Source organism: Rhamphochromis sp. 'chilingali', assembly GCF_963969265.1.
Source record: "Rhamphochromis sp. 'chilingali' genome assembly, chromosome: 21".
NCBI classification, from domain to species: domain Eukaryota; kingdom Metazoa; phylum Chordata; class Actinopteri; order Cichliformes; family Cichlidae; genus Rhamphochromis; species Rhamphochromis sp. 'chilingali'.
In genome coordinates this window covers 16507672-16528135 of record NC_137949.1, presented here as the reverse complement: position 1 = coordinate 16528135, position 20464 = coordinate 16507672, and the positions used below count along the sequence as shown (strand labels likewise).

Genomic DNA, 20464 nt, shown 5'->3' with positions numbered 1-20464 from the left:
TAAAGAGTTCTGCTGGTCTTTGAAGGTCAAAGAGAATGCAACCTGCAAGCATTTAAGAGCTTCTGCAGGTAGGGTAATGCACAGGAAAAATGCCCACATACTCATACAGATTGCAACATGCTACAGAACCAGGCTCGCTCACAGCCCTGATAGGCTACTTTGTTGCAGTGAGCCCTAAGCACACGCTAATCCGTGATCGTTAATCCTCTGCAGACAGAACGGTGCTTGCTGTGGACCGTGCCAAAGTGGCTATTTACGCGCAATTATCGCTACAAACTCGCTACAGTGGGTGTTTGCATACATGCACTGCACGTCTGGGTGACCTGCCTGTCTCTGCCCCCCTCTCCCCCATCCACCGCCTGTCCATTGGGCTCCGTGATACTTCATGGTGTTTGTGCCATCTAGGGTTATCCGCCGCTCCATTGCAGTCTTTCTGGCGCAGATTTCGCGTCTCGCCATCTGCTCACTCTTGGACTAACTAATAACTTCCGAATCACTGAAAACAAACAAGAAAGTTTTCTTCTGGACTTACGGCCTTTACTTCGTTTTAAAAGGAGACATTCTTTCTGCTTGGATAAGTGTTTAGGAACAAAAGAGAAGCAACCGATTCCAAGGACGTGAACACTAGTAATTACTGCACCGCGGGGGGAAAAAATAGACAAACGCCTATGCCATGTAGCTGCACTCTCACATGGAAATATGCAGACGAGCCCACACAGCAGCGAGCTAGTTATTTTTACTTAAAGGGAAAAACTACAAAAAATGCTGTGAAGCTCTGTGTCGCAGCTTGGCTCCCGGCAAAAGCGCAGGTTTTTCCAGAGCATCTGCTGGTGGGGGGAAAAATTGTCAGGAGCGAGAGAAGAAGCGATATGCGGCTGGTCGGGCAGTTGCTTTTGCAGTTCCTCTTCTGGAATTAGTGCATGAATGGGAAGGGAGCGGCTTTAGACTCGAAGCAGGAAAAAAAAGAGTGTACCGTTTAAAGCTCGCGGCGGCACATAATGGATACTTTCCTGCCCTTAAAGGTAAGTCGAAACCTTAAATGTCCGATTCGTGCAAGAGTTCTGCCTGTCTTACACTACACGGGGATTGAAGATGCACTTAACAGTTTTATTGCATTGTCTTTTATGTATATGTGCTGCGTCTATTGGTTACAAATCATCTTTTAGTGTGATTCTAATACACCGATGATGGATTTAAACCCAAGTGATACATCATTCGATTGTATTTGCGGAATTAAGGCAGGCGTTGTGTTAATTCAGTGAAGAGTGGCTCACACTTCTGGGCAATTACAGGTATTCTCAGAAAGTAACTTGATCGGCGGAGAAACGTCGGAGCTTTACGCTGTGTTTTAATGTATTTTTACGTTTCTTTATTGTACCTATGTAGAAAAATAACACTGCGCTTGGACATAAGGCTGAGAGGATGGGGAGTTGTGTCCGATGCATGCTAATTCTTGGTGTGCATAAACGTGCCCCTTTTGCTGGTCTGCAAATGTGTGTGTGTGTGTGTGTGTGTGTGTGTGTGTGTGTGTGTGTGTGTGTGTGTGTGTGTGTGTGTGAGTGAGAGAGAAAAAGAAAGAGAGAGAAAGAGAGAGGGGGGGGGATTGAGGGAAGGAAGAGATTAGCCTACTCTTTCCAAAACGTCCCCCTGTGATTACAGTAGGCTGAGACGTTTATTAAACTCCCTTTAAGTTACACGGATGGACTGGTGCTGCTGCTGCGTGTGTGTGTGTGTGTGTGTGTGTGTGTGTGTGTGTGTGTGTGTGTGTGTGTGTGTGTGTGTGTGAGAGAGAGAGAGAGAGAGAAAGAGAGACAGTGAGAGAGAGCTAGAAAGAGAGAGAGAGAATAAAAGGTTTTAATCGCATGACCGATATGTGCTGGTTATCGCCAACGAAAATATTGGTTTGGCAGGTACGCAAATGCGGGAGTGTGTGTGTGTGTGTGTGTGGTTAAGGGATGGCCGCCATGAGGCTCCAACGCCACCACCCACTGTAATCACCACCCTCTTGTGGATTACTTGGCAGTTGCGGGGACGGAGTACGAACTCCGTGTCCGGAGGTGGAACCTGTTCCGCGGCCGCTGAAGTCTTTTCAGCACCACGGACAGCGCAGTCAAACTGCGCCCAGAGGGAGCGTTTCCTTTCCACAGAGGGATTTGTACTGATATTTTATCGACATCGATGGCTGCGCCCCAACCCAGACTGTCCCCACCATGGAGAATTTCTTTCCAGCACACAGAGTGAGGAAGTTTCTGTAAAAAGAAAATAATAACAATAAAATAAAACAAAAGGAAATCATCTACTGTAGAGACCCAACAGCCTTTACTCAGAAAACAACAACAAAAACAAGCAATATTCTGATGCAAAATGACTCATTGACAGGTGCGCCACACCCTGTTTATTCCCAGAGCCACGTAGGCCTAATTTATTACAGTCCATCTCATTGTCCAAATGTGCAATGTGTCTGAATGGAGCAGGAATAGCTTATGTAGGACTAATATGACCATTTTTCAGTCATTGCACTGTCCAGGTGCTTGTGTTTAGATAAAGAGAATTTGGAAAAGCTATCTATTATGATTGTTTATTTAGTATTGGTGGTGGCATAGAGGCGATGTTTGGACATCAAATTGTTCTGAAAATGGATGGTTATGAAAATCACTATCTCACAATGTAATCATTGGATTATTTAAAAAATAAATAAATAAAAAATCAAGATTGCTCTGGTGAAGAGAGAGCCTTTCTTACAAAAAAGAAAGAAAGAAAATCAAAAGAAATCCCTGTGCATACTTGAAATAAATCCTAAATAATAGGCAGAAGCTATTATTTCATTTGATATCTAAGTCATAACTCTTTATAAACCAAAAACCTATGAAGGCGCATATTATTCACTTGAAGTCTGAGTCTGTTTGGCTGATATACCCCTGGACTTGCTCACCATCATTCACTGGCTCTCAAGAGAAATGTCTGTCTCAATGCTATGTTTGCTATTCTCTATTGAGGTCATTGAACAAGTGCCCTCATTTATGTTGTCATAGTGTTTTCATTGTCATTTGGTACTTTATACTAAATGACAATGAAAAAACAAAACAACAACAAATAAACAACCTTCTCTATGCCTTGTCAAAGTTACTGTACAATGACACTGAAAACAGAAATTCACATTCTTTATGTGTGTGGATTAATAATCATGGTTAAATCAGTTTGCACTGACAGTAACAATAAACAAAGAGGAATAGATTCTGATTTAAACAGTGGTAGATTCTAATTCAGGAATAAATTATCTACTGCAAACCAAGGCCCGCCCACTTTAAGGAACAGAAAACACTCATATGATGCTCTAACCCTGAATGCATCTGTGAGTGAATGGCTCTACTCAGCCTCAGCAGTTACACACTTTCTCATGTGGCTCGTGAAGAATGACGTCATTACAGGAATTGTGATGTCACTAGTTCTTTTTTTGGTTTAGACTGGGTGTGGTGAGTGTGTAGTGTTGAGCAACTGTGTTACAGAAGAGGGCCCGGCGTTTGAAACACATGGGAATGTTTCTGCTAAAGGTGTTAGAATTCCTTTTTGGAAACTGTAGGATCCAGGATTTGTAAGGCATTAATCTTAAAACTTTAATTCAAATTATTCCTTCAGTGTTGTTAATGCTTGGCTATCAGCTAACATGCAGCACAAGGCACATAGCTGTTTGCCTTCAATTATTGCTTTAAGTTTAGCAATTTGAAGCTTTTTTACATTCCTTTAACTGATATGCATTCCTTTGTAGCCAGAAAACAACAAAAGCATGAATTGCTTTTGTGTCTTTAGCTGCTCATTGCTAACAGTCCCAACAGAACTGTCAGCAATGTTCATCTGATATGTTGATATCACTAGCATTTATTGTCTGTCAATGCTTGATGCCAGAATGACGCTGGAGGGCTAATGCCTTCTGTCGAGACTGCTTGGTGAAATTGATAGGCCTGCTTTGACAAATGAGATAACCTGCAATCGCAGGGAAACACAATTTACGAGTATGGCAGATGGATGCTTAGGACGCACTCAGAAGTAGGGCAGCTTTACCGTGGGGAGAAGCTCAACGTGCACAGAAGGCTCACAGAGAACGTTAGAAAGTTGTTGTTTTGTGAAGGAAATTATGAGAGCGATGTAGGAGGAATGACAACTAGAGGACTTTTTTATTAAGCAAGGCACAGGGAAATAATAGAGAGGGGATCAATTCCTGTTAGCGTAAGTGGAATAGCTTTTATGGAGGGCAATAGCAGTTCAAAAATTAAGTGGAAAATAACATGGGATTTAGCCTTAAACCCTCTGTGGCATCTCATCTGCTATGTGAAGAAAACTCTCCCTCATGGCTTCTTCGCTCACCTTCACCAACAGAAAGATGTATGGATGCACAGAATGCTGAGGAAATAAAGAAAAGGATCTAAGCTTGAAGCTGGGAGGAGTGTAAAGGCAGTCAGATACGTTTGATCTCTGCTAAAATAATGAATGTACAGAAAAGTAGCACTCAGGAAGAGAGTGCAGCTGCAGGGCATTTTCATGTGCTTTCTTCACCTCAAATTGCCATGCATTACAGGGAGACATTTCCCTAATGAATTTAATCATCACTACTGTTGTCACTGTGTTGGTCTTTTGTTTGCATTCATGTTGACTACAGCCCAGCTGCTGGAGTGCGGCATATGTGCAGAGTGAAGCTGACACTTGATGTAGTGTTTGGAGACATCAGCTGTTGGGGTGGAGCCCCTAGATATAGCTCCAGCAATTCCTTTCTTTATTTTTTTCCTGGCGTTGCGTGTTTGTCTTCTTGCTTGCTCACCTCAGAACACAATGGTCTTTAAATGTTATCTAACTTCTCTAGATTAGATGGAATATGTGTGAAAAACTGATATCCATTGAAGGTTTTAAGGTTTCTTTACACTTGTTCAGCTGTGATTTGTTGTTTGTATAATGGACACCATGAATTACGCCCAATGTCATGTGTAAAAGTTATTCTGGTTTTCATCTGTAGAGTCCTATGCCTTCATCACTTATTCTTTTCAGTTTTTTGACACAAACTACAAATATCCACCCATTAATAAGAAAAAATCCAACAGCTTTCTTTCCCACTTTTGCTTGCAACCATTATTTCCATCGCTTCCTTTATCGAACTACTATTAAATTCAGTTTGGTACACGTGACACATCAGTGTTTTGAGAAGAAATTGCAATTAGTAGCTCTCAACATTAAAAAAAAAGTCTGCTGTTGTTTTACCAATTGCCTCCAAAGTCTCAGGTGTGGCATCTGGAGCTTCCCACCGGCAGAACTTGAATGAAGTAACCCAGAGGCCTTTTCCAACTCAGTAGAATATAGTTTTGCTTTTATGTCCATTACATCACACCTTGAGAACCACACAATTTAAATAAAAGACCAAGTAAAGACACTGTTGAATTGATATTTTTTATATTGTGCTAAAATATATAGATATATAATCATTGCCTTTATGTGTCCTAATATGGCTATCAATATGAAGAAAAGGCCAGACAGTCAGACGATTTATTTTCAACCTTCTAACATTTCCTTTATCTGTGTCTGTGCTGACAAAATGTGCTTTCTTTATTTAGAGTGCAACAAAGAGCTCTGTCTTGTCTTGTTTTGTCGTGCAGTTTGGACTTTTGTTCGAGCGGGGTTTGTGCCTAGATAAACCCAACAGACACCTTAATGTTGACAGCAATATACAGTACAGTAGTTATGAATATGACTTATGGTCACTCAGAGGTGATGTTTCAATTATCTTGAGGAACCTGTTAACCACACTTTGCCTTCTTTAATTTACAGATTATCCTCGATTTGCTAATTATAAGAAGAATATCTAAAAAACGTTCCAATTGTGACAATTAAGCTTTTTATGTCCTGTTTTTGGATTCCTATCAATACTGTCTGATCACTGTTTATTTTGTTATCCATGGTGCATCCTGCCTTTTTTTTTGCTTTTCCACTTGTCTTGAGTCAGCCAATCACAACAGTATACACACTCCCCTGTTTCCACTTTCCACCTACCAGATTGTCTTATAAATTGCAGGAATCAAGCTTTACGGCTCACTTCCTAGTGCTGTTTCCTTGTTTTCCTGGATGATTTTGGATTTACTTGTTTGTAATGTCCAGTGTTTGGGTCCTTCTCTCCAAAACCATTACATTATATCTAAACTGGCCTGAATGCCTAGAAGAAAACTCTCTGTAAAGCAAAACCATTACTTCCTGCTTAAGTACTAAAACAGGATGTACTATGTCCTTCATGTACTGAGGCAATCACTGTGACTTTATTCCTCAAGTGATTTAGTACTTGTGATGGACCGAGCAGCGAAGGAAACTTATGCACAGGTTAAAGTCAAAAAAGGATTTTTTTATTTAACCCAAAAACATAATTGGTTAAATCATGCAAAAAGAGTCAAAATCTTGGGCCCATAAAAGAGGTCAAAATAACAGCCCTCTACTCAAAGTTAACAAACCATACTGGTAACTCAAACAAACCGACCTAACTTAACCAGACAAAGGGGAAACTTAAATAGTGGCTGATAAGCCCACAAAAAGGGGTAAAACACACAAAACCTAACTAATGACATAATGAACTCCAATTCCCCCCCCCATGGTCCCGAGTCATGGAATGAGCCAGTTTGCAGCTTTCCATCAAGGCTCGCTCCGCCCCTTTTCCACCTCTTGGGTCCTCAATCAAGGGACTGGAGCAGCTGCAACTAAGGTAACTCAGAAAACAAAGATTAAATTATACATAACAGTGTAAACTAAAATGTGCGTACTTATTTTAGAATGCAGTGTTATGTGGATATGTGAATTAATTCTAAGCCAAAACCAGGCATTTATTGTCCTGTAAATTAATTCCTATATTTAAAGACAAATGTGAATGCAATGTATAAGCCTCTACACTAACATGGTGGGTATTACCACTGTGTAGCTGTACATGCAGCCATCACAGTACCTTAACATTTAATAAATTAACCATATATTACTTGCTAGGCCACAATCTTTCCTCAACCTTAATGCTAAGTGCTGGTATTTTCAAAAAGCAGCAATCAAAAAATACTGCTGGTGAATAAGCCGCAGTTTTTTGTTTGTTTTTGTGGGGGTAAAAGCACAGAGGTTTTGGAGGTCTTGGAATCTGGTATGTTCTCATACATACATGTAAAGCCACTTAATGAAGAAGGATGGAGGTTTGGAGGTTACCGAGTTACTAACATTCAGTAAAAAGGCCTCCTCATTTTTGTTGAGTTTTTTTTTTTTTTAAATCTCACTCATGAGTGGTGGTGCCAAAGGAATTTTAAAATATGACAAGTCTCCAAGTGTCTCTTATCCTTAGAGCATAGGGTCAGACATTAAGACTGGTGGAATGATTAGTGATTTTAGGGAAATGTTTCAGGGGTTTTTTAATATATGGAAAAGCAAGTTAAATCCTAAAAATGAAATAAAGCAGTGTGGGCATGGTTTTTCATTGTGAACTGTCTGACAGATCGTTAATGCATTATTTCAATGACGGAGCTCTTTCCAAAAAGTATTCTGTAAAACATCTACATAGTGCTAAGTTCCCATTGAGAGAAGTATTTTTAGCACAAGTTTTTAGTGGATATTTGCAGGAGAACAACGACTTACTACATATGAGATGTCTGAAGATGAAATGCCTGCCATACACCTTTCATCACCTTTAGGTAGCAGCTTAACTTTTCACAAAGAGCCATTCTATTGCATCTGCTATATCACCTTACTGCGCTGGATTGGGGGTTGGCCACAACACTACTCTGATGTGGCTTCTTCTTGCTGGTCACAGCTGGAAGCTCTTGACTCTAGAGTATATCAAAGTGAGCTACATATTGTGGAAGGTAGAGCCATTGTGGAGCTTTTAGAGAACCTCAGGGAGCTTGCACAGGCGACGGCTCCCTTCCTTTGTGAAACACAAGTCGGAACATTAAGATGTCACTGCTGACTAACCAATATGATCGTAGGGACACAGATAGCAGAGACTGCGGATGCGAAACTCGAGAGCAATTCAGTGGGAAGTGGGGTATTTTCTGGTGACATGATTATAGAACTGGTATGGATGACAGCACGTCTGGGATATGACTAAAACTCTCGCTATCACGACTAAGCACTTTAAATACATTAGGAAAAATTACACTGCATCAGATTACAAAAGGTAAATTCATCTTATAACCTCACTCCCTCCCTGCTCTTTTATGTTTCCCATTCTTCTCTTTGTTTCAATTCCAGACCCAGTAGGACTGTAAAGACTGAGAGTTGGCATTTTAGTTTCACTGTGACCCTTTTCTCCCCTCCCACACGAATTCCCTGTTGTTGTTACTGCTGCACTTTTGAATACAGTGGCGCCCATCATTTAATGGTGGGTTCATTCATCACAGTCAGCAGTTCTAGCCCACTCAAGCTACAGGATTTCAACTAACTTTTACATTTTAAAAGCCTGTGAGTTAAGCCTTTTGCTGCTCACACAACGTTCAGTAGAGCTGATAGACTGAAAGTAAAAGGCAGTCATGTGGGTTCCAGTGTCTCATACAGGATAAAAATATGCTTTATGGGATATATGCTATTTTGTTTTCTTTACAAATACAGTATGTCTGAATATTTGATGTTCGTAAAACTGAAAGGAAATTGGAAAAGAAAGCCGAGTGTTGCTCTAAAGACTTTATATTGTTACTTTCTGTGCCTTCAAGTCACACTCTAGAGCTGACTGTAAGATGGATTTCTATCAACAACCTCGAAGTGTAATGTACCCTTGCCTGTTACAGTAAATTACAGCTCACAGACTCTGTGGATCACAGCCTCAGAGGGGAAAGGTGGCAAACATGTCTGCCAACATGGCGATTAGAAGTGATTATCCCTGATACAAGACACATTTTGCTTCTTGATGGTAAGAGTTGTGGTTGTGCTGGTGGCATTGTCACAAATGTCCCTCCTTTTCCCAACTTGTTTTCTATAAAAAATACCCCTACACCAGGGTCAACTTAATTTAGCATAGCTGTAGTTTAGATGAACAAGGTCAAGATAAAAGCTGATCTTAGTGCCACCTCACATGAGCTGTTGGCTCAGATGCTCCATCTATCGGTAAATATTAATGTTAGCATAACCTGTGAGTGAGCAATACATTATTTAGCGAACTCACTATATATCATTAATGTATAAACAGGCTGACAAAACTGTGTTTGTGTTATTTGAATGCTGCTTGTTAAATTTACACCTACAAATTCCTTGACTTTTTTCCTGCTGCACTGCAAGAAAACACAGACACTGCTGAAGTTATCACCAAAAGCATGACAGCAGCTCCATCAGGATTGCTCCTCTTACTTGCTCATGTGCAGTGGGCCCCAAGGTTAGCAACAAAAACTGTTTAGCTCCAGAGATCTAAAATGGAGAGCTCCTCGTGCCGCTGTGGAGTGATAACATTCAGGCTCTGCTGGGGATGTCGCTACAGTGAAGGAGCTGTAATTTAGAGAGGGGCTGGAACAGCTTATCTTCCTAAGCCCCTGAGCAAAATAAAGAAATAGTGAGTGCGAAAAACACACACACACACTCACACACACAAAAGACAGAAGTAATGAGTCATTGGCATTGGCAAACGTGTGAAATCACTGTCTGGATGAAGGTCTGTGGTCAAAGAGAGAGCAGGCCCACTTATTATTCACAGTAAGACAGCCAGAGTCGCCCAGACTGGCTCCAAAAAGGTCAGATGCTACTGCACATAGGCAACTATCTTTACTCTGCTGCAGAGTTTGTCAAGGTGGTAAATGAAAGAAGAAGACAAGAAATTTGTTGCTCCGCTTGTTTTTCTATAACAAAGTTGTTAGCCAAGTTACACAAGGAGCATTATTCTTTTCATGTTTTCTTGACATCTTTTCATTCCTTTTCTACTGCACCTTAAATCCCATTTGACATGTGCCACACCATATTCTTGAGCTCTGCGGTATACATTTGTGTTCGTTTGAGTGGAATTCTCAGGAGTTATTAGCATATTTTGTGCAGTCGGTAGCGTCATCAACAAGTACGCTTCACAAGGATGCAACTTTAAGTGTTTATTATAATTGGCTCTCAAGATTTTAGTTTCAGAGTTGTCCATGCTCTGTTATAAATTGCAGTCATTAGGTGGAAAATGTCCCAATTCTGCCTTAAAGTTGAAGTTCCGTCTCAGCGGCGTCTTTGATAAATTGATAGCAGGTCTTTTAATCTCGCCGTGCTCCTTTCGGGTCCTCCCCGATGATTGCTCTCTTGATGGGTTCTTTGCAAAGCACCGTCCTTGTCTCACAGCAGTGAGTTTACGTCTCATAGTCAGCATGAGCCTACAGTATGCACACAGTGTTCCCTCTGCGCTGCTTTTGAACACCAACCTTTCCTTTGCTTGTTTATTAGGCATTCAGTTGAGAGGAATTGTGAAGCTTCAGACAGTAAAATATTTTTCCCCTTATAAATCTCTCTGTGTTACAACAGCACACATCTGAGTGGTTTGATTTTATTGATTGTCACTGGAAATTGAGTTTGATGCACACTTCCCCCCGTTTTCTTTGACAGGACTTATCTTGATAGAGTGTAATATAGATGGGGTTGCAAACAAATTATCCATATTCAAATCGTTTAGTAAAATAATTTCAGGCTGGTTACATTTGTGCTTAGTACAGAGTTGTCTTTTTCAGTCACCCCAGCAGTCAACCATTATGTAATCTCTTCTTCAAAGTCCTCAAACTCAGTGTGTTTACTGACATGAAAAATAATGCATTCTAAATGCAGTTCTAAAAGCAGGCTACAATGCAGAAGATTAGCCTCCGAGATAAAGGGGCTATGTTACATGCCCCATGCTCTCAGATGTAATATTCACACAGCTGTTCTATTTAACTCTGCTTCCATTCATTGTTTTGTTTTTTGGGGTTTTTTTTCTTATATGCATCTCACTGTTAAGGTCTCACCGCAGCATCTGAATTAGGTTTAGGGTAAGATTTATACTTTGCCATTACTACATTTTTATTCTTTTCTTTTACAGACATTTGTTAGCTATCTGGCTTCGGAGTTTTCATGTCCACCTTGCCTCACATAATACAATTTCATTAAATGTCCCCTTTGCGTCAGCGTTACAAACAAGGTATCTTTTGGGGCTGGAACATTTAACCACCAAGAAGTATCAGGTCTGTAAAAATCTGCAGATTTATCAGCCACCAGATCCTGGTTTGTTTCCCATTTTGGACCTTTGTGCCCTGCACTTGTTTATGCTTTCTTTTCTCTCTTTCACTAAATCTTTTAGGTTTTCCTGCTTTTACTTTCACTTTCAGTGACTGGGTTAGGAAAAGGATAATTTTAGGGTGAGATAAATGATAACTTAGGAGACAGCCCATCCCAATATTGCCATAACCCAGTGTCCTGCTGCCTAAGGAGATGTTGAGACAAGGCAGTGGTGTTACAACAAAGTCCCTTATTTGGCCCCTTGTTTTCTTATTTAGTCCTGTTTCTAAGCAATGATAATATATAGATGTGCTAACAAACATTGGTTTAACCAAGTCTAGCTGATATTGTTTCTATAATATGAATGGAGTCATTTAGCTTGCATTCTTCCCTTTAACTGTAACTAAGATGTGTTGCACTGCATGGCTTGTGTTCCACATGATTACATGAAGTGGTGTAATTGTGCCGTAATTAGTTATAATAAGCCGCTGGCAAGCATATCCTGGGATGAAGAGGAAACCGCCAAAAATAGGAAAATTAGGTGAGTGCTAAAGAATGTAACGCCTTGGGCCTCGGGTGATCATTTTGTGCTTCTGCAAATTTCAACACAAACAGCATGTTTCACTGACAGTGTAAAAAATAAAATCAGAGCAAAAACATAATTCACTGCTGGAGCTGAATGTGTGATAGCGAATGCCAACTGTGTCCCAGCCTGATAAACTTGTGGTTATGGGCCATATCAGTCAGGATACACAGTTTAAAGTAGTGGCTGTGAATTGTAATTGAGACGTTGAAGTTTTTGCTACCAAAAGAAGATCAGTGCCATAAAAAGAAAAAAAGAAACAAACAATATCTTAGAATTATGTCTCTGCCTTTTACCGGTGAAGCAAACACAGAGGAAAGCCACACAGCCTCAGGCGATGAGCCTGTATAATCCCACAGCAGGCTATCCTTTAGATGTCAACAGGTTCAGCAAAGCCTCAATTTGTTCCTGGTATGAAGTGGGTGCTGAATAGATATACAAAAAGACAGGAAGAACCCCTTACTCTCACACACACAGACGAACTGATGGAGAAGGTAAAATAATTATTTGAACAAATAGTTACCCGATGAATATTTAACAGTGATTAGTCTGTTTTAATGCAGTAGTTTAAGAGTGGCCTTAAGGTCTTACTGGCATTTAATCTACTGACATGTTGTGGCCACAAGAAGTCCGTATATGCTGACTGAACTCCTGGGTGTAATGTTCACGTCAGTGACTCTTGCAGAGTGTTTTATAGCTCTTCCTAAAGGTCACTGCTCAGGTAGAGTAAACTGACAAGTGACCATGGGATTTTATTTTAATCCTGCACCGAGGACACATTCATTAAAACAATAAATGATGAATAACACTAAAAAGTTGGATTAAACCTACCTCATAACAGTTATGTTTATGGCTGCTAGATGAACAACTGGTAATGCATCAGCTTCTCCTTTAGATCGTGTACTTCATAGGAGAAAACTGGTTATAACAATATCTGTAGAAGTGTAAGACTCATAATGGACAGTTTAAAAATTACAAAGGAGTCTTTTCTGCCCAAAAGTCCAATTGACCTAATAGATTCCTACATTAGTCTTTTAATGTGTTTTAGTCTCTCTGGTGTAGACAATTGTGTCAGCCTTATCTTGAATGGATAGACTTACATGCTATCTTAAAGATGCACTTACCCTTCAGAACAATGCTGTGCATGCACTTACCCCCGGTCACATTATTCCAACATTACCTACATAGCTGGTAGTTCCATTAAATTAAGTGTTTGATTTGTCTGAGAAGTTCAAAATTAATCAGTTGAATGTTCTAAATTTTGTGCTCAAATCATTATTAACACTCATGACACCCAATGAGTGCCATGAGTGTTATAATGGTCCAACACAGTCGATTGAAGGCAACACTTAATGGATACATCAACATAGATACAAAAGTCTTTCATACATATTAGTTATATCACTTTAGTATGGATATGGCAAAAAGTGGTCCAGTGAGTTCATTCATTAATCTCTACTATAGCGTGTTAGATTTTCTTTTTATTATCCCAATGCAAGTGCTGACCTTTTTGAAAAAAGGTTACATCTCTACATTAAAGTTTTATACCTTGTTTTATTCACAAGGAGAGGAAGGAAAATGTTCTCTTAAAACATATTCATTTACACACTGACTGGACCTGAGACTGTGTGAAATGGGTCAGACTTTCCCAGTTTTAGCTCCAACCGAACCTATTTGCTGTTTTCTGAAGTAGGACGTCAAAGAGTTTTAGTTGTATAGTATCTGACAACAGGTTTCTCAATGCATTGGAAGTAGTGGTTAATACAGCTTTGAGCTGCTGGCCTCAAGCAAAAAAACATGAAGAGCGGGCCATAAAAGTCTGTTAAGCTCAATTCTGTTTACCCTCATTCTTCTAGATTTGTTTTCATTTTTTAACTTTTAGTTTTGAGCCAACACGCTGTGAAACCATCATTTGGGAAAATATGTTGGGTTGAAATGAAGGACTGCTTGTATTCCTTGCTGAGCCTGAGGGTGTTAAAAGCTGTACTGAAACAACAGGAAGGCTTGAGATTCTTCTGACTCATACGAAAACACAGACTGGTCATTCTGTTAGACCGTCTGAACAGAGGGTGCAGTGATTCAGTGGTTACATACACCTGAGACCTAATGGAGGAAATATGAGAAGCGAGCAAGAAAATGCTCATTTTCTCTTTGACTTCTGTGAAAGACTTTCTTTTTACATTTTTTCTTAATATGAGGATTTTATAGGTAGAGGCGTTCATTATACAGCTCTCCACACTCAACATGATCCTTTTGCAGAGATTCTTTTTAAAAAAAAATAGCCTTAAGCACTGTACAGTGTTCTCTCTGAAATAACTCGATGAACATACCAGGAGATAATCAGTGAACAATGTCCTGCTGACCCTGAGCTGAGCTTTACTTTATTCGCATGATTCAGTTTCACTAAAAGGCAAATTATCCCCAAAACTGCTGCTTCATTCTTCTGCTTGAATAAATTGCTAGTCCTCTGCAACAATAGCTCACAAACTGAGATTTTCCATACTGGCAGAACAAAAAAAGTGTCACTTAATCCATCCATCATGCAGCTCATTTTAGAGGAACAATTTTTCGCCTGCATGCTCTTTTCTGCAATGCACTGCATGTGGGGCAGTCCTGGGGTGTCGACTGCTTCTTGCAAACAAGGCACCTGCTGATCTTAGGCAAGCACCAATCCCAGTCTGTCTAATCGGTTTTTCATCCTCTATTGAGGATGAAGAAGCCTCATGCATCATCACTGAAGGTTCCTCTCCAGTCAAATCAACAGCTTTTTTAAAATTTGATTTTCAAATACATGTGACATTAAAATGTAGGTTTTCTTGAGAAAGAAGAAACTAAAGAACATGTGAAGAAGACACAGCTGTACTTTTTTAAGTAGCTCTGACTAAATCTAAGAAGCTGCAATGACTTTACTCATAAAATCTGTTTTGTGACATTTCTGGAATAGCTTTGTGAAGTGTGAGAAATGCCAGCGAGCAAAAACTCTAGTTTCCCTTTCCGTCTTTATTAAAAATGTGAATTTGGATATTTATGTATTATGAACAAACAGCCCAGTGGATCTTTTTCAATTTCTCTAGATAATTTAAAAATATATCTCCATGTCACCATTATCAGGTCAACGTTGCTCTTATCCTTTCAGTCTTTTTCGGACCAGTTTATAGATGTTTTCTAGGGAAAGTATTTCATTTTTAGTATTATATTATTATACTATATTATTTTTAATATTATTTTAGTTCACACAGAGACGATTTGTTTATATATATATATATATATATATATATATATATACACACACACACACACACACACACACACACACACACACACACACACACTAGTATATATATATATATACTAGAAAAAAGTGCTTACTGTCCAGTAGTACCTGAATCATATTTCCAGTAGTAGAGAAATGTTTCCTCGTGTTTTCCAACTAAAAGACCAGATCTTGCTCAAAGTGGCGTGCAAACTCAGACAGCAACATTGGTGACGGTGTCATGGCAGGAGATTGTGCTGTGATAAAACTGTGGAGGTACTTTGATTTCGGTGGCGCTGACAGCCTTAGCTGGCCTCTGCTGCTTCATCCTGCCTCTGGGCTCTGACAAGATTGCAAAGAGAGCTGTTACTGACTAATAAACACTACATAGGGCCAGCTCTGCCCAGACATGGCCTCAGAAACACACTGCATCTTTGTACCCAGGCCTGAATTGATAACTGTGGTAGTTTGGCTTCAGACAAGGCTGATGTTCAGCTATGTCAAAGCTCCCCTTCTTTCGCTTACTCTCCCCCAGCGGCTGCTCTGATACCCTTTAATGTGCTTAATGCCATTGGCATTTATGAATGGTTAGAATGACCTTTTAGATTGGGCTGCAACTGTTTCATTATGTTTATTCACTAGCAGAAAGTGTTTGTTGGGGGAAAATCTGCTATATGAGCTGTATTGAGGCAATATTTATTTCTTGAAGGACCAAGAAACACATTATACCTTAAATGAAGAAATACAACCCCACTGCTTTTGAAATTGCATTACCATTTCAGTCTTAATGCTTTACATAACTTGGAGCACGGTACACCATCAGAAGACTTCACCAAGTATATTAGTGTGAAGTGGTTGTGTAAACATAACATATTGGTGATGATTTAAAGATAGGAGAAACAGGCCCGTCATGTTCTTTTGTTATAGCTCTGATAATGGCCCTATGCAGAAAAAAGATGTTCATACACTCAGGTGAACAAGTCCAGCAGTGCTAGTGAAACAAAGAGAAGACACTGATCTCCTGCTGCCTAAAATTAGGAATCAGATTATGATTAGAAGTCAAATGGGTTTTCACAGGGGTAAAATGAGTTCAATTACTTATGTTAATGGAATTTAACTGGTGACAGTAGAAATGGAAAGGAGATGCTTTAAGACTGGCATTTGGCAGGTGCCTAGCGAATAATCTTTTTCAAGAATACTAGTCAAAGCTTGAATCACTTTTTCTTGTATATATGAATAAAAGCACAAAAAATGAGCTACACACTTTCATGTGTAGCTTGTGTGAATCTTGTGATGTTTGCATGAGGCAGATTCTCTTTGCACAGCTTATATTAGTAGGTACAAACCAAGGTCATAAAACTCAGTGAATCAGTATGCATTAAAATCACAAAAAGACATTCCTATTATTCAGACATAAAATACCAACTTAAATCAATCACTCCACTCCATGAATACATAAAGAGTTGTTATATTTTATGTGTGTAGAAATATTCAGGCTTACTTGAAGGTAGTTCTTAATCAAACATTGTTTTTCAAAATTATAGTGTGTAGCTAGCAATAGCTTGCAGTGTGGTTGGCATACACTTTTGACAAAGAAGGGTTTTTTTACACCCCATGCCCTTCCTGACAAACCCTTCCCAGGGTGACTCCTCCTGATCTTGAACTAGGGATCTTGTGTCTATTAGGCAAACGTGTTAACCAAACTGTGAAAGTCTGCTGTTATTCTAAGTAAATAAAAAGGGTCACTTCCTTCGCTGTCTGGAGATTTCGAGATGTGTTTAAAAGAAGCAAGTGTCTGTAAAGGGAAACAGGAGAAAGAAAATTGGACATGCTAATTTCATCAAAAGTATAATACAATATTCTAAATGCTAGTGCAATATGTTTAAGCTAAACATTACATTAACAGCACTAATAAATACTGTAACAGGATTACGAGTATAAAGGATCACTCTGGTTCCATCCCCAACCACACCTGCTTGTTTTTGTTTTTTTCACAAGTAATCCCCTCATTATACTGATTATTATTGTGGGGTCTTTACCTTACAATATATAACCCCTGGCGGCAGCTATTGCGATTTGGCAGCATATACATAAAATTGAATTGAATTATACTGTTTGAAATTCTACCTTAAGCACTGCAGCTGTCTCATAGCACCACTCTGTTGACTTAGCTGGTGACGCTAACATTACTTTGCGCTGCTAAAGTTGAGAGAACAGAGTCAGTTATTTGATATCCCACACAATGTTATTTACTTCAGTTTTTTTTTATGTTAAAAAAACTGCACTTGATAAATTGAAGAGTACACATGATTTGGTTTTCATTTCCTGTTTACCCTTGTGTTAAATGGCAAAAGGCCTGTATTTGTATAGCGCTTTTCTAGTTCCTAAGGACCCCAAAGCGCTTTACACAATCAGTCATCCACCCATTCACACACACATTCACACACTGGCAATGGCAAGCTACATTGTAGCCACAGCCGCCCTGGGGCGCACTGACAGAGGCGAGGCTGCCGGACACTGGCGCCACCGGGCCCTCTGACCACCACCAGTAGGCAACGGGTGAAGTGTCTTGCCCAAGGACACAATGACCGAGACTGTCCGAGCCGGGGCTCAAACCGGCAACCTTCCAATTACAAGACAAACTCCCAACTCTTGAGCCACAATCACCCCGTAGTCCTACTTCCTGCCTTGGTTCCCTGCCCTTTTATGCCCCACCTGTGTCTCATTAGGTAAACACCTACCTCAACATACAGGCAGGAGTGGGCAACTCCAGGCCTCGAGGGTCAGTGTCCTGCAGGTTTTAGATGTGTCCTTGATCCAACACAGCTGATTTAAATGGCTAAATGACCTCCTCAACATGTCCTGAAGTTCTCCAGAGGCCTGGTAATGAGCTAATCATTTGATTCAGGTGTGCTGATGCAGGGTAATGTCTAAAACCTTCAGGACACTGACCCTCAAGGCCTGGAGTTGCCCATCCCTGACATACAGTAGCCTACATCCTACTTAGCACTCCATGTTTGGAGGTTTTCCTATCATCACCAGTCAAGCTTTCCAGGCATTTCTTTGTGTTCTTGCTCATTTTATGCATGTTTGTGCAGGACTTTGAAACTTGAGCAGCAAAACAGAACATCATTAATTTTGTTTCCACTGTTGTTTCTTATGTTTAGGTGTACAAAAAAGTCTTTGATATACATGGTTGTAAATAATGTTAAATAACATGACTTTCCTTTTGCATTCATAGTTTATCAAACTCTCATATGGAGTGATTCAATGTAAACCACAGATACGGTATGAAACATAAGGGGATCTAAGAATATATAGTCTGTGGGCTAAAAGTATATCTTACTGGTTGGATGCAGTGTGTGGGAATACAGAAAGATAAAAGGAAAATTAGTAAAAGAATAGTAAAAACTTTATTCAAAAGCTAAAAAGGATTGTATAGTCCTATATTGTCACATTCATGGATTTTATTTTACTCTGAAGTGTTTCTTGAGATATTGATTGATCCAAAATTGCCCATAGGTGTGAATGCACGAGTGAATGTGAGCACGAATGGTTGTCTGTCTCTGTGTTAGCCTTGCGACAGACTGGCGACCTGTCTGGGATAGGCTCCAGCACCCCCCGCAACCCTGAAAAGGATAAGCTGAAGCGGATGGATGGATGGATGGATGTTTCTTGAAATCATTCAGTGGCAGATTGTTTTCTATATGGAGATGAAGCTTATTTATCTAACCCATCTTACATGAAAACCAAACATGTCATTGTATGCAGTTGTTTATTTAATGGCAGAGAATAGAAACCTTTCTACATATATTTCCACATATAAGGATATAAAATTACCGTGATATAAACATAACATAATAAATACTGATATTGTGTAAGTTATGTTTGTCTTGACCTGATGTCTTTAAACGACATGTTGCAAAATGTATTTCACCTTACTTTTAAGTAGTTTTAACATCATACACGATCTGTATATTTCTCGAGCTCACCTCTGCATAAAAAGCACTGCTAAAAGAGACTAAAGACACAAAAAGCAGAAAATCAATCCTTCTTTTTCCCTCCAGCTCCACTTCTGAGTACAGAAAAATCTATGTTTACTGGAAACACCTCAGCTTTGCTATTGCTGTTTTTTTCTTCTGGAAGCTTTATCTCAGAAAACGAATCAACCCATTGGAATTGTATGTTCTTAACTAGTTGCCTTTGTTGCATGGTGTTTGGTATATGTGGTATAATGTTTTGTACATGGCATAAGAATAAAATCAGTATGATGTTTACACTTAAAACAACAAAATGGGCCCTCCTATTAAGACAAGTGCTGCTATAGGGACAGTAATAAAATGATTTGTTCAAAGTTTTAAAAACAATCGTATGACTATCCAAAAACTCCAATTTATACTCGGTGTCAATTTATTGAAATTGATGCTAAGTAGTAAAGACAAAGAACAGCTTAATATTGGTTCTGATGATCAAACAGATTGAGAAACACAGGTGTAGCTGATATGCTTCAGTGCAGAAAACAATCAAGCTGATAGGTGCATATGGTTACATGGTGATATCATTAACGTCTTAATTTAATTGTAGATTGGAAACTACCGCACACCAAAAACCCAAGTGAGTAGGTCCAATATAATCAGGTAAGAGTGTTTTATATAATGGCATGAAATTATGACCCAACTCATTCTGTGCTCAAAAACAGCTAATTGTTTCCATTCAAAGTAAACGGCATCCCTTCTAATTAATACTTAAACACAGCTTTGCTAAGCTGACTCCTTAAATGTCAGTCAGCATGGCCCCACATATTCAGACTCTGCTGTTGTGTGTGAAAGCTGTGCAGAGCAGCAAGCCCACTGACAATGTCCAATGACAAAGTGCATCCAATCTCAATCAAGGATGAGAGGAAAAACAAAAAACTCCAAAAACTAGGAGACAAATTTCAGCTGCAATCAGTGTGAGCTTTGATTGATTAAGCTCTTTTACTAGCAAACTGAGTTTTGCAAGGTTTTGATAGTTGCACAGTTAGAACAATAGTGGCAATGCCAGCTGGGAATACTTCACTGCAAAATCTCATGACAGGGACATAGCTAAGCGTTTTGTAATTTGGCAGAATGTCCGTGTATGTGCCACCATGTGAACAGAGGGATACGTGCTTTGTATTTACAACTTTTTGCACTATATGTTTACCTGCTCTTTAATAGTTTGCTTCATTTTAACTGTTTGGTGGTTGCTGAAATGGTTTCATTGGCTTTTAGCTGACATTTTGACATATCTGTGGAATACCACACATGTCTATATTTATATAACAGATCTGGTGGTACATACCGTTAAACCAGATCTTCTCCCTATTGAGCCTGGTACAGGGGGCATTGGGGTTCAACAGGTTAATTGGTTATTGCTTAATTACTTTGTGTCGTATGAATGGCCATAAG

The 20464-nt window shown here is 39.5% G+C and overlaps 1 protein-coding gene across 2 annotated transcripts in view; it reads left to right on the top strand.

Moving 5' to 3' along the window:
* Window positions 1–612: 612 nt before the first annotated feature.
* The window catches only part of LOC308389565 (leucine-rich repeat and fibronectin type-III domain-containing protein 2), a 141423-nt gene continuing 121571 nt past the window's right edge, over window positions 613–20464 (top strand). For both annotated transcript variants that reach the window (XM_080871042.1, XM_080871041.1), the window contains exon 1: window positions 613–1022. The gene's annotated coding sequence lies outside the window, so the exon portion shown is untranslated. The remainder of the gene's footprint in view (window positions 1023–20464) is intronic.